This window comes from Callithrix jacchus, chromosome 5 (genome assembly GCF_049354715.1).
Source record: "Callithrix jacchus isolate 240 chromosome 5, calJac240_pri, whole genome shotgun sequence".
Lineage (NCBI taxonomy): Eukaryota > Metazoa > Chordata > Mammalia > Primates > Cebidae > Callithrix > Callithrix jacchus.
Window position 1 is genome coordinate 149305391 of NC_133506.1, and position 10148 is coordinate 149315538.

Here is a 10148-nt window from a genome sequence, read left to right on the forward strand (position 1 = left end):
GTCACTGCCTTCAGTGGTGTCCATTTCACTTGGGATAAAATACAAAATCTTTAACATGCATGCAAGGCACCTGTGTTTTGCCCCCGCCTGTCTCTCCAGTCTTTCTGCAGAACCGTCCCTCGCGCACTTTGCTGGCTGCCGCCCCTCATGCACTTGGGCTACAATGGCCTTTTCAGTCTCTCAAGTGACTCGAGCTCTCCTGTGCCTCCAGGCCTCTGCAGGTGCTGTTCTTCCTGCTTGGCTGCCCTTATTCCTACTCTTCACCTAATTAATAGCCATTCATTCTTCAAATGAAAGGCTTTAAGATCATCTTTTCAGAAAGGTCCTTTTTAACCTCTTCGTAGAGGTTAGAAATCCCTGTTATGCTTTCTATAGGACGCAGGACTTTATTTCATGCAGTTACCTAAATGCATACATTTCTTGTTTGTGTGATTACTGGTTATTGGTTTAACATCTGTCTCTGCCATTAGCCTACAACCTCTATGAGAGCAGATAACACGTCTGTTTTTTTCTCCATTGTATACCTACCCAGTGCCTAGCAAGATACCCGGCTCATGGTGAGCCCTCATCACATGTTTGTCAAATGAATGATTAAGTGAACAAACCCCAATATCAGTTATATCACAATAAATATTTCCTGCTTATGCCCTAATCGGTTGCATCCAAATTTATTCAAGAGTTATATGACGAAGAGCAAACCAAACACATAATTCTTTTGCTAACGTGGAGGATGCATTCCAAGGACATACTTCTTGTTTTGACAGTTCATTTCTAGAGGCAGAAATATTGCAGGCAATCAGATGTAGCCCAAGGCACCAGACAAGGGTTTATCTTGCAAACATCATGAAATACTTTATAAATTAGGCAATTTCAGGCTGCGAGGGATGAAGACATTCTCAGCTTGTCTCAGTGGAGGTCTATCAGTTAGAATTCTTAATATTGCATGTGACAAAAGACCTAATTCAAGCTGCCTTAAACAACAAAGAGGATGTATTGGCTTCATAACTGAAAGTCTAGACACAGGACTGTCCTTCTTCAGGAAAGGCATGATTCTGCGGCCTACTGACGTCACCAGGGGCCCAGTTCCTCTTGGGGTTTACTTGCCTGCCAGCCATTGCTTTGTCCTTAGGTTGCACAAGGCCATTCAGGTTCTCCTTCCATGGAAGCAAAAGGGCTGCTGCCACCCCACCCTCTTATCTTCACACCCCCTGAGCTAGAGAAGAGAGCATCTTTCTTCCAGAATCTTCTGCAGTGAGTCTCAAACCTGACTGATGAGCAGAATCACACGACAAGCTGATTTCTAGAGTCCCATGCCAGCATCTCCGCCCAAACTCGGTGTATCTGGCATATGGCCTGAGAATCTGCAATTCTTGAATATCCTTTACAGAAAACTCTAAAGGAGAAACCAAAATTGTCTGATAACCCCACCATTCAGATGACACTGAAATTCTCCACTAACAGTAATCAATGCACAAAGTAGAAAAATCAAGCAGTGCTAAATGAAATGTAAGAAGTCTCTTCCCTTCCTTCCCTCAAAAGTGTCGCTGTTATCAGCTTCTTTATCAGATTTTCCACTGAAAAAGAATTTGTGCATTTACCAAAGCATATGGTGTATCCTTTTAAGGGTTTTGTGGAAAATGGATGACACCATTTATACTGTTCTGCTGCTTGATTTTTCTACTGCACAACGTAACTCAGAGACTGCTCTGTATCAGCAAATGGAGTTCCTGCCAAATCTCCTTAAAAGGTCTAAGAAAATGCCACAGTTTATTTACCCAGGTTCCTATTGATGAGATTGAGGTTGTTTCATATACAAATATCGCACCATGGGCATCCATCCTTGTCAGCGTTGACACTCTTTTGTGGGAAATTTCAGTCAACTTCTGTCAGTAGAATTGCTGGGTCAAATGTTACTCATCTTTTAAAAATGTTGATGTATGTTGACAAAATTCCTTTAGTTGAGATTTACTAGTCTGTTTCTATTATCATTTGGACCTTCACAAATGGTGCCCTTAGTTACATGTGAGTGTCTTATGCCAGTACGGGGTGCGGGTGCTGAGAATCTGAGTTTTTAAAAGCCCATCGTGTGATTTAGAAGCTCATACGACTGTGAGAGCCACTGCCCCATCTTGTCGCACAGGCACCAAAATTTACCATGGCTGCATTCACTGGCATCTGCTTCCATACTCTCACCAGCAATAGGCATCGTGAAACTTTATAGCTTTTGCTAATCAGATTCATGAAAAGTGGTCCGACAGTGTTTTGATCTGCGTCTCTTTACTTCTGAGGAAGGATGAGCAGCTCTTCATATGTTTCTTGTTGATTGGTATTTCTTTTCCATGTTCTGCCAGTTCAGATTTCTGGCCCAGCATTTATTGAGTTATTTGTGTATTTCTTATTTATAGACATTCTTTGCAAATTATAGAAATCAGTGTGTGTTCCATCTGTGTTCCAAATACTGATTTCCCCTTGTTTATAATTTCTTCTGACTCATGAGTTAGTTTGTTTGCTTAGCTATACAAGGTTTTTGCTTTGTTCTGTTTTGATATGGTGATATTTTAAAATCTTTGGTCTTTATGGTTTCTGAAGGAATCAAGTTTTTAAAACTCCCCAGGTGATTCTGCCAAATTTGGGAGTCCCTGTCTTACAGGATATATAGATAAGGAACAGAATACAGTCCCTACCCTTTTGGGTTTACAACTGCGTGAGAGAAAGATGAGCTTATACATAAAAGAGAACGAGGGATAAAGGGCACTGGGAAGTTTCCAATGAGCCATGCAGATTCTTGGCTTGTCATCAAAAGCCTGCCCAGTCCACGTTCCTCTCCTCAGCACCCTCCCCGCTCAGATCTTCGTGGATGGGATTGGGAGATCCCATCAGGCAGCATAAGGCAGAGAAAAGCCAGCCACACAGGGGAGGGGAGGTGACAATGGCGGCAGCACAGAACAGTGGAAGTGAAGCCTTCAGGCCCCAGCACAAGCTCCTGGTCTCAGAACCTCTTAGACACCATCCTCCCCTCCCTCCCTCCAGGGCCCGCGAGGCCTGACGGCAGAGCTGGCCCTGACCTCTTCTGGACAAGCTCCGAGGCAGAGTCCTTTCCTCCTCTATCTTACCTGACCTTAGACAATTAAGTAAACAAATAAAAGGAACACCTGCATTGGTTTTTGCTTTGTTCCACTGGAAATTCTGAGAAAAGCTGGATTTCCATCAGCTTCAGTGGGGAGAGGAGAGCATAAAGCTTCATGGAGGAAACCAAAGAGTCCAGCATGGGGAAGAAACTGGTTCTCACTCAACCCTGTTTCCCTTACAGCTTCTAGAACAAGGTCCTAATTAGATGTACTGCATCTTGAATGAATCAATCTATCAGTGGGAACGTATTTGAGCTGGACCTGGAAAGACTAAGGATAAGGAACATTTCTTTCTTTTCCTAGTGAAAGAGAATGCCTGACACACAGTAAGTGCCTAACAGTGTTGATCTGAGCTGTCAGGGGAGGTGAGGGTGATGGAGTGAGTGAGGTGCAGCATTAAGAACACAAAAATCGTAATCACAAGACAGTGGGGGTGGCTTATTTAATGAAAGATTCTGTGAAGAAAGACCACATAGAAGAACAAGTTAGGAGCCTCAAATGCCAGGTAAGGAAGGTGGATCTCTGTCTACAGGTAGGATCACTGATGACTGTGCTCAGGCCACAACATGGTTAAAATTAGTGTTTTAGGAAGACTTGTTTGGTGGCAAAATGCAAGATGGACTAGAAGTTAGAAGGAAAATCAAAAACACAAAGACAAGAGGGAGTTAGGGTCTGGGCTGAGGCTGAGACACTGAAATTGGGGAAGGAGAAATGGATTCATGACACTTGGCAAAGGAGGACCTGACCTGGTGACCGACCCTTCCTGGAAGGGGGCAGGCGAGAGGGGAGGAGAGAGAGAGAGGACCCACAGGCAGCCCTGAGCAGTCTGGGGGTTTGTGCCAGAATGGTCAGCTCATTGCTCCCTTTGTGTGAGAGTCATATTGTCCCAGTCCCTGGAATCTACTAGCATAAGCTTGTGAAACCCCTGGCCCACAGGTCAGATGTGGCCCAGGACAGCTTTGAATGTGGCCTAACACAAATTCATACACTTTCTTAAAACAGGATTTTTTTTTTTTAAGCTCATCAGCTATCGTTAGTGTATTTGATGTGTGGCCCAAGACAATTCTTCTTGCAGTGTGGCCCAGGGAAGCCAAAAGATTAGACACCGCTGTACTAGTATGTTCTGCTTAACACCCTCTAGCCTCACACATTGCCTGCTTTGAGCATCTAGCATGCCAAAAGGAAAAAGGCAAGAAGACAAAAGACTAAGAGACAATCGCACAGGCAGGAGCCAGCCTCTGGGCCTGAGCACTGGTTGAGGATTGGCGAGGAGACAGGAGCGGCCAGGACAGCGGGCCGCATGGGGCAGAGGCCACACTGGGCACGGCATGTCTCCCTCAGGTGTACAGGGAGGGTGGAGCCACCTCCCCAAGGCCTCCACCACCAGCTGAATGGAGACTTCCTTTCTGCAGGAAATGGGGAGAGCCTGGAGGCCTCTAAGTCGAGGAACGAATGCATGGGCCAGCTCTGAGTGTCATCAGTAGGGAGGGACAGAGCCCAGAGGCAGAGAGTTCACCTAGGGAGCAGTCTTGCTAACAGGGAGGGAACTGATGAGGACTGAAGCAAGGGTGGTGGCAGTGGGGAGCAGAAGGCACAGCCAGGGACGGTGGGACAGGATTTGAGAAGAAGGTGGGTCAGAGCTGGCTAGGAGCCACCTTGTCCCTCCTCTAGGCCATCACTTGCACTCCCTCACTGCAGCTGCCCCTTTAAGGTGTAGGAGCCCTGGTGAGAAGGGCGTAGAAGGTGTAGTGGTGAAGGGGCCCCACCCCACTGGTCCTATCAGGGTGTCTTGCACACCTCATAGGGTCCGTGTGAGACTCCAGGCTGCCATCTCAGGAGTTCGGTCTCATGGGAAAGTCCAAAAGTCATGTTTTGCTTGGTTGCAAAGGCCCAGGCAATAGCACAGCTACCATGGCTGAAATCCCAGTGCCTGCTGCTGTGGAGAGGAGCTCAGCATGCGTGAGCTTCGTGTCACTTGATGGACAGGTCATCTGAGATGGCCAGAAGGGGCACCCCGCCTGGCCTTACTTTACTTATGGAGACCCCTGAGCTAATGATTCCCCCAGGAGCCTTATAGAAAACGTGTGTCTAGTAATCACTTTCTGCTTTCTATACTCCTAGAAGTTAACTTCAAAACTCTGTATTCTCAAGAATATTGGGCTCTTTATTATCAAGAAAAAATCAACAATTCTCCCAAGTTTGCCCTAATTCAAAAGAGCTGGACTTCATAGCAGCACGCTACACCCATATCTGCCCCTGATCTATAGCTACTTCCGTGTCTTCATTCTTGCTCGTTATCTTCTTAAAAAAAAATGTAGTCCTATACGGTACATGAAAATAGTCCAGTAATATTTATTCAATTATGAATCCAATAATATAGTTGACTATGAAAGGTAGCAATAAACCCACACCCCACGTGAGACTAGAGCCTTGCCAATACTACCGAACATGCCTGTCCCGACACTCTGGTTTGATTCCTCACGCATCCATGGGATTGACTTTCTTCCCTCCATTTCATTCTCGTCTTCCTGAGGTCCAGGAACACCTTCCGATTCCAGCTCCGTCGTACCTGGAGTCCTCCCACCTCAGCGTTCAGGATGCAAGAGAAGTAAGATGAGAATGAGCATGTGATGATGAACAACAGATCACTCAGGACTTTGCAATTTATAAGTAAAATTATTTTCTACGGTTTTAATTATAGTGACTCATGCAATTTTGGTGTAATTAGCCTTTTATTCTTACTCATATTTTAATTATGAAATAAATATGCAAATTTATGCTAATAGCACAGTTAAGCAAATTATCCGTTGCATTTGAGGAAGCACTCAGGCAAATTTTAAAATGGGATCATAGTTCTGACAGTTACAGAAATGGACATAAAAACAACGGGCAGAGTGCCCTGCATGCACAGCGAACACGGCCCTAGAGATAGAGCTTTCACGAACATGTGCTGAGATGTTCTGAGTAGAAAGAACGTTTTCCTGTCCATTCCTGCTGGGCTCCCGGATTCAGATCCGAGCCTGTATCTCTGGGTCTGCTTGAGTGCTAAAGCTCCTGAGGACATGAGCAGAGCCAGAGCACCTTTATTCCCAGGCTTTTCAGAAAGACAAGTGGCACTGTGACTGTTGTCTGTCAGTTGCCGTGCACTGCTTCTGTGCACTGGTGTTCCGTAATCCCACTGCAGCTGCAATGCCTTCAGTCAGGCTCAACCAAAATGGGAGCCAGGAATCACCACCCAGCAACAAGAGTCATCTGAAAATAACTGAAGTTCCTTACATGCATTCTTAAATGCTGTAACAGAGACACGTGGCCCACAGAAATACTTCTTTAAACGTTCTTCCCTTTCCATCTATTTTCCTCATAGTCCAGCACCTCTCTCCTCAAGATTTCCTGAAGAATCCCCCCCAGCCATAGCCTAAGTAAGCAGGCATTCTGAGAGGCATTCTGACCACGGCAGCCCCTTCCCAGGGCAGCAGGGGCAAGTCGGCTGAGAGGCCAAGCCGTCTCTGATGGGCAGAGGAGCGAGGCCCGGGAATGCTCATGCCTGACACATGGTCACTGCATCCTCACTGTTGTTGTCTTTCATGATGTCTCAAACCATGAGCCTTGGCAGTGGAGAAACCAGGCATCTGCAGACAGAAGCCCGGCCATGGAACAGCGGGTCGGACCTGTGTTGCCTCACAGTGCAACACGTGAGTGACTGTAGGACTCCCTGCCCTCAGCACCAGCGATGAAATCTGTCAGCAGAGATGTAAAGAATTATCTGATCTGGCTGAAGGCAGTGGTTTATGCTTGTAATCCCAGGGCTTCAGGAGGCTGAGGCAGGAGGATTGCTTGAGGCTAGGAGTTGGAAACAGCCTGGGCAACAGAGGAAGATCCCATCTCTATAAAACATTTAAAAATTAGCAGGACTTGGTGGTATGCACCTATAGTCCCCGTTACTCGGGAGGCTCAGGCAGGAGGATCACTTGAGCCTAGGGGTTCAAGGCTGCAGTGAGCCATGATGGCGCCACTCCACTTCAGCCTGGGCAACAGAACAAGACCTTACCTTAAAAAAAAAGGCAGGGGGAATCATCAGATATAAATAAATGTTAAGGCTATAAACCCAAGCGACACCAGCAGCTACTACTTTTAATAAATGTGAGAAAAATCCCTCCTTTGCTGGCTCAGAGCCATGCCCAGGTTGTCTTTAGCTGTGGCCACGTCCCCAAGCCACCCCCACTGCTGCCATTTCTGGGTTGTGCCCCTCCCTCCTCACTGCGCCCTATTAAAACAATCGTCTATAAAGCCATAAAGTGAGGGCTCAGAATAAACCTTGAATCCATCCCTGTAAACGCGTGGGCTGCTCCAAGGCAGCCCTGTCTCCTACTGTGACTGCCCACCCTGTGGCTCCTACCCTCTGCAGTGTTTTCCGGGTCGATTTGTGCAGCTGGCACAGAGAGGGGCAGCTCCAGTTCAGATGGGAAGGTGAAGGGGGCTCTGAAAAGCGACTCCCACCTTCACACCTGAGGATCTGATCTTATCCAGATTGTTTTTTCCTGACAGAGAAACTCCTCTGGCCCTGCTTCCCATGTTGATCTAATCAACAGTCCAAACACAATTTCAGGACTGTCAAAACAAGACCCGCAGGCCTGACATAGACAATTAACATAAGTCAAGGCAACCCACCTGCCACATCCTGTCTCTCCCCCGACATCTCATCAGGACGTTAGCAAAGCCGGTCCCCAATTCGGGCTGCAGTATCACCAGGAGCACGCTGAGCGGGGAACTCCTGACATGAGGCTGAAAGCTATAATTACCCAGTGTATCATTTGGTTGCTAAATGGATTGTTTACAAAGGTGTGCATGATGAAATCACAGGCACGGCAGAGCAGAGAGACAGGCGGGTCGGGGAGGAAGCAGGCAGTCATTAACGCCTCACCACCCTCCAGGCTCCACCTGCCAACTGCCGCCACTGCAGCAAACTCAGACCTTGAGGAGTCACCTGGGCCTCGTGGTCCATGACGTTCAGGAAATACCTGGCCTTCCTCCCTCAGGTTCCATTTGGTAATAACTCCTGGCGGAAGCAGACTCACCTTGGCACGGCACTGGGGATGGAGTTCTGACGTCACAGGCCCCTGGGGTTAGCCTGCAAGGGAAAGGAGCCCAGTAGAAATCAGTGGCCCAAGAGACCAGAAGGGGAGGTCGAAGTCACAGCTCATTCCAGGCAGATGCGCCACGGGGGTGCCTCCAAAAAATCAGGCCTGGAGCATGGGCCATTTTATGTGCCCACCTGCAGCTAGAGTAAGGAAATCAAAGACCATCCCATTAAATTTGCAGGGAAGGAAGAATGGACATGGGCTTCTCTGCACAGTGGCTGAGATGTCAAAGAGCCTTTCTAAGATCAGAAAAATGACTTGTCAAAAACAAGCTTACATACAATAGGGACAAGGAGAGGTGGCCCACTTGGAAATCTGCAGAAAGCTAGGGACACAAAATATGAATAATGGGATAAGCACACAAAAGCCCAGGAGGTCAGACTACATCTCAGCTCAAATGTCCCTTTGTAATAAAACACTATTGTAAAAAAAAGAGAGAGAGCATACACGCTAACATAATTTATGTGCATTTATGTTAAAATAATTTAAGAAATTAAGAATAAAAGAATTTAACAAGAAAGAATCATTCTAGTGCTAACAACCCAAACTTTGGAAAGGCATGGGAGAATTAGACAGGGTCTGTGAACTGGAAACAAAATGGCAAAGAGATGGAAATTTCCAAGAATGAAGAAATGGTAGCTCATTCAAAAGTATTCAATGCATTCAAAAGTGTTCACACTCCACAAGGCAGGCACGAGGTGCTCCAGTCCTGGGAGTGCACTCTCAGCTCTTGGGAATTCCAGGCAATGCAGTGCTGTTTTCTGTCTAATACGGGTCTTTCTGGACCTTATCTTAGGAACGTAGTTAATAAAGCACTGAGATAATATTAACAGAAGTTTCATTTGCAAAGTGGTCCCACTTACCCTGCCAGAAACCCACAAAATGCTGGTGGCTGGGTAGTCACAACCAACTCCCCTCTCTCTGCGACAGCAACACTCAGCAAATATTCATGACACCCACTGGACTTCAGCACGGTGGAATCCACTCCATCCTCGGAGTAGTGAGTCGTAATAAAGGAAGCTGCAAGAGCAGGGAAGATAAAGTCCGTGGCCAATTCCAGTCGATATCAGGGACCTTGAGGATGGAGAGGACAATGCTCCACTCTGGCACGAAGGCAAACTATGACTGGCAAGACCCTTTCACCTCCAGCAGCCACAGAGCAGCCTAGGATTATCCAGAAGCCCCAAAGCCGCTCTGTTCAGGGACCTAATCCATCATCCTCCCAGGCGGAATGAAGGCCAAACAGCCTGAGAGACGGCCATGTCTTCTTGTTCTAAAGCAGGAACCTGCAAGAAACAAACCTCTTGGACACAGAACTGGGAAGGAAGGGGTGATTTATTCCACCAGGAGCAAGGCGGCATCGCTGCCTAACAGCCAAGCTTCTCTAACAAGGAGCCTGCCCTTATATAGGCTTACAACTCTAGAAATTACACGTGAAAGGGTCTTGGCTTACAACTCTAGAAATTACATGTGAAGGGGTCTTGAGTCGTGGAGTAGGTGTGGGGTAAGTGGCTTAGATGGGGGTTTGATCATGTTTAAGTGAAAATAATGCCTTCCAGAAAGATTCCTCCATTCCATGCCTGCTATCTATAGGAGGGCGATTAAGGTGGCACCCGGTCTGCCAGCCTTTACTTTTATTGAAATGCAGTGTGGAAGTCAAGGGGGAGGTGGTCTTAGATGCTTAGGTCTCCCTCTTCAGTTCCATCTGGCCTGTCTGCTGACTCTGAGCGTGTGGTCCAGAACCTTCCCACCCTCCGATGAATGAAGAGTTTGGGTCTAGGCCCTTCTCTCCATTGTTCTCACACAGCTTCTAAATTCCTGCCACAGAGTTGCAGGGACCAGTCTTAAGCTACTACTAAGATGAGACCCAGAGTCTTGCTCC

The 10148-nt window shown here is 47.0% G+C and overlaps 1 long non-coding RNA gene across 2 annotated transcripts; it reads right to left on the reverse strand.

Moving 5' to 3' along the window:
- Positions 1 to 631: 631 nt before the first annotated feature.
- LOC118153928 (uncharacterized) lies at positions 632 to 9396 on the reverse strand. 2 transcript variants are annotated; one of them, XR_013536435.1, is made up of 3 exons: positions 9130 to 9396; positions 7797 to 8256; positions 632 to 3118 (listed from the first exon to the last, which is right to left on the reverse strand). It is a non-coding gene; the product is annotated as an uncharacterized LOC118153928 (long non-coding RNA). The 2 variants fall into 2 exon arrangements; XR_013536434.1 differs by lacking the exon at positions 632 to 3118 and having other exon boundaries at positions 5278 to 8256.
- Positions 9397 to 10148: the final 752 nt, after the last annotated feature.